Raw genomic sequence first — 4,476 nt, 5'->3', positions numbered from 1 at the left:
TTTACAAAGTGTGTCAGGCCTCGAGACGCCTCTGTGATCAACACCAAACGCCACATGAGGGGAAATGATAAAGCAACCGCTACCGAGAGATCGGAGTGATTGATGTTGTCAATATGTGAAATCTGGAATAAATCAGCTCTCTGATGTGATCCAGACTCTCCGGGTGTTTGTGTCGCAGACACGCGGAAAGGTCAGGAGCGAGGAAGACGGCGTGCAGCACGAGCTTCTCACACTTACCATCACAGTAAAGGGAACACGGCGCTCGTGGACATGAATGGCGAGTGAATGCACTCCTACGAGGTAAAGGATGCGTCGCAAAAATAAATGCATTTTAAAAAAGGCAGAAAAAAAAAAAGCACATGTCGCCCCAGAAGTGTATCGTGGCCTGAATACATTCTGAATCATTTCCTCAAGCGGCTGAAGCAGGTTTTTAATTAAAAAGCCCTTTTCCCTTTGAGACGAGCCCCAGATATCTCTGACGGAGTCAATCACCCAAAACTATCCTGTGATTAGAGTTTATGAAGAAAGTGCCTTTCAAGGGGAAGTGTCCACGCGCCGCCTGCGAGAGACTCACAGACGTCAACACATTGTCACAAGCCGCCGCCGCCGCCGCCATCGCTCCATTCAACCGTCACACCACCTCGACGGGGGGAGGGGGAGGCGGACCCGCTCCGCCGCCGGCCTCGAGGCGCCAAACGCCTCGAACGAGTGACCCGGCGGTCGCCTCGGACGTGCAGAAAAAACAAAAAACATGCAGCGCATGCACAACATGTCAACATTATGTCACAACCTGCGTCCAAAAAAAACCCCCCAAAATAAATAAATGAGAGCGGAAGAATGTGACAAAAAGAGAGCGGAGACAGACGGATGGATCGATACAGAATGAGGGAGGAGACGGGGGGAGGAAGAGAGGGGGGGGGGGGGGGGTGCATCCATCCTACCATCCACCATGACCTGGCAGAGAAGTCATAACACAGCTGCCACCTGAGCCCGGGGTCACTCTGCCTCTCCCACGCCATTCCACACGCCGCCAGAATCCTCTTCCTGGGACTGCTGATAAATATTTAAATATATATATATATATATTTTAAAAAAAACTAAACGAGGATGGAGTCACCAATCAGGAGCTAACTGCTACCAGGGTGCTGCTGCTGGTGTGAGTGATAGAGAGGGTGTGTGTTTGTGTTGGTATATACTGTATGTATGCTCTGGTGTGTGTGTGTGTGTGTGTGTGTGTGTGTGTGTGTGTGTGTGTTTGGAGGGGAGAGCGGGGACACAGAAATGCCACGGAGCGCTCTCCAAGCAGCTGTGCCTCTCGCCTCCGCCGGTCCAACTCTCTCCGGCGGCTGCCATGTTGCCGGGCTTAACCGAGCCCCCACCGACTCTGCACCAAAAGCAAAGGTTGCAACGCCGCAGTGGTTTTTTTGCGCAGGTGCGGCGGCGACGGCGGACGTGGCGGACGCGTCACAGCGGCGTCCCGACGCCGCTCGGTCCAAAGCGGCGAGGTCTATCGGCTGCGCCGCGTGCCGAGGTGGACTCTCCAGGAGGCCCCGGGCCAAGCTCAGATGTCTGAGCCAGCTTTCTGGAGGGCTGCCGCTGCTCACGCAACATGGCGACCTGGAAACAAAGCTCACGATATACTTTAACTGAAAAAAAACCTAAATTTGTCTCATATGGTCGCGCTCCGTTACATCGGCTCGATTCTCTTCAGCCACTCGGATGCTCAGCTCACTGGAACCGGCACGTTTCAGCCTAGATGACCGAAAAGATCATATTCAAGAGAGCACTTCCTGTCAATAACAAAGCAGAATAAACAGAACGTCAGATAGAATAATCTACGTTAAGTACTTTGTGGTTATCGGTCACACGATTGGTCTTGAGGGTGGATCATTGTCTTGCGGTAAGATTGAGGATCGTTTTGGCCGTTGACGCTACTACGAGGAACTTTTGTTTTGTGTGATGTGATTCTGTCAGGATCCGGACCGAGTGGTACGTTAAGAACTGTGGAACATAGTGGAAATAGCCGATCCCCTCGCTGACGGTCCAGTTGACACATGGAGGTCGTGTAGAGGCGTCTGCATTAAATCGACTGTTTGGTAACCAGTGAAAAGTTCCAGGAGGTTGTCGAGGTCAAAGGTCAAAAGGTTCTACACATTAAGTCACATTTCACAGAGGACGGACCGACGAAGCAGCTTTTGGTTTTTTACTCGCCACGTCTCTGGAACAAACTCCCACAAAACGAGCTCCAACTCCTACGTTCACGGTGAAGTTGTTTCATGACATTGTTGTGCTAACTGCGTCACGTTACACCAGCAAGTCCGCCAAGGACGGTGGTTTTTTTGTTTGTTGTTGAGTTAGGATGTTGTGCTATGATGTTGAGCTACGACGTTGCGCTACGACGTTGCGCTACGACGTTGCGCTACGACGTTGCGCTACGACGTTGCGCTACGACGTTGCGCTACGACCGCGCTACGACCGCGCTACGACCGCGCTACGACGTCGCGCTACGACATTGCGCTACGACGTTGCGCTACGACGTTGCGCTACGACGTTGAGCTACGATGTTGCGCTACGACGTTGGGCTACGACATTGGGCTACGACGTTGGGCTATGACGTTGCGCTACGACGTTGAGCTACGATGTTGCGCTACGACGTTGAGCTATGACGTTGAGCTATGACGTTGGGCTACGACATTGGGCTACGACGTTGGGCTACGACGTTGGGCTACGACATTGCGCTACGACGTTGCGCTACGACGTTGCGCTACGACGTTGAGCTACGATGTTGCGCTACGACGTTGAGCTACGACGTTGAGCTATGACGTTGGGCTACGACATTGGGCTACGACGTTGGGCTATGACGTTGCGCTACGACGTTGAGCTACGACATTGCGCTACGACGTTGGGCTACGACGTTGGGCTACGATGTTGCGCTACGACGTTGGGCTACGACGTTGAGCTATGACGTTGAGCTAGGACGTTGAGCTATGACGTTGGGCTACGACATTGGGCTACGACATTGGGCTACGACGTTGGGCTATGACGTTGGGCTACGACATTGCGCTACGACGTTGCGCTACGATGTTGAGCTACGATGTTGCGCTACGACGTTGGGCTATGACGTTGGGCTACGACATTGCGCTACGACATTGCGCTACGACGTTGCGCTACGACGTTGAGCTACGACGTTGAGCTACGATGTTGCGCTACGACATTGAGCTACGACGTTGAGCTATGACGTTGAGCTATGACGTTGGGCTACGACATTGGGCTACGACGTTGGGCTATGACGTTGCGCTACGACGTTGAGCTACGACGTTGCGCTACGACGTTGGGCTACGACGTTGGGCTACGACGTCGCGCTACGACGTTGAGCTACGATGTTGTGCTACGACGTTGGGCTACGACATTGAGCTATGACATTGGGCTACGACGTTGGGCTATGACGTTGAGCTACGATGTTGCGCTACGACGTTGGGCTACGACGTTGAGCTACGATGTTGCGCTACGACGTTGGGCTAAGACGTCGCGCTACGACGTCGGGCTACTAAGGTGAGTTACAATGTTGCGATGTTTTGTTTTGTATTCTTTTTGTTTTGTTTCCTAAACCTAACCAATCGTTTCGCAAGCTTAACTTTTTGCGAGCGGGATAAGAGCCTCATATGAAAAACATTCACTAAACTTACTTTTGGTTTCGAAACGTTGACATCCAACGTGTCCCGTGGTTTCGCCGAAATGCTAACTTTTTTTTCCTCTACCGAGTGGGTTAAAGCAAAACCGTTAAATAACTAAATATAGACAATACTTGATGCATCAAACGTTAAATTGTCTCGCTGTGTAAATACTGCGGCTGAGGATCTCAGTAAAGGAAAACACAGTATCACAGTATCACAGTACTGTATCACAGTATCACAGTACTGTATCACAGTATCACAGTACTGTATCACAGTATCACAGTACTGTATCACAGTATCACAGTACTGTATCACAGTATCACAGTAAACAGAGAGCGAGACCTGTTTGACCCACTTGGGAGAAAGTCTGGGTCAAAAGACCAAGAACAACAGGAAACTGGAAAACGTTCCCCTCGTTGCCGTGCTCATGCTCCCCGATGTCTTGAATCTGTCGCACCAATGTTGTGGTTTGTTGTTGTGGATCAACAGAAAGACCGCGAGCCATCTCTGACCACGGCCACCTGCGCCACAATGTGAGTGTTTACACCGCAGAGGAGGAGAGGAACTCTGCGCCAAACACTTCTCAGGACCGTTCACATCAGCGAGCACAATGTTCCTCTTCTGCTCGCCGCGCGCATGCAAACCAGCAGGGAAATCTGTTGCTGATGAACATAATAAAAACAAACGAAGGTCATTTTCTTCTGTGGTATAAACAGTTAGTCATTTCACATGAGGACGGCATTATTGTGGATTTTATTTAGTCACGCCTGTTATAGCAAATAAAAAGAAACGTCTGAGAGCA

General features: G+C 51.1%; 1 pseudogene; it reads right to left on the bottom strand.

The window, feature by feature from the left end:
• Positions 1–1,464: 1,464 nt before the first annotated feature.
• LOC137786418 (uncharacterized) overlaps positions 1,465–4,476 on the bottom strand; it is a 27,268-nt pseudogene continuing 24,256 nt past the window's right edge.

The sequence above is a fragment of the Clinocottus analis genome, unplaced genomic scaffold (assembly GCF_023055335.1).
Source record: "Clinocottus analis isolate CAN_PGR_092001 unplaced genomic scaffold, fCliAna1.0.p SCAF_16, whole genome shotgun sequence".
Classification (NCBI taxonomy): domain Eukaryota; kingdom Metazoa; phylum Chordata; class Actinopteri; order Perciformes; family Cottidae; genus Clinocottus; species Clinocottus analis.
Note: the sequence above shows the minus strand (reverse complement) of the source record. Positions and strands in the feature narration are given on the sequence as shown.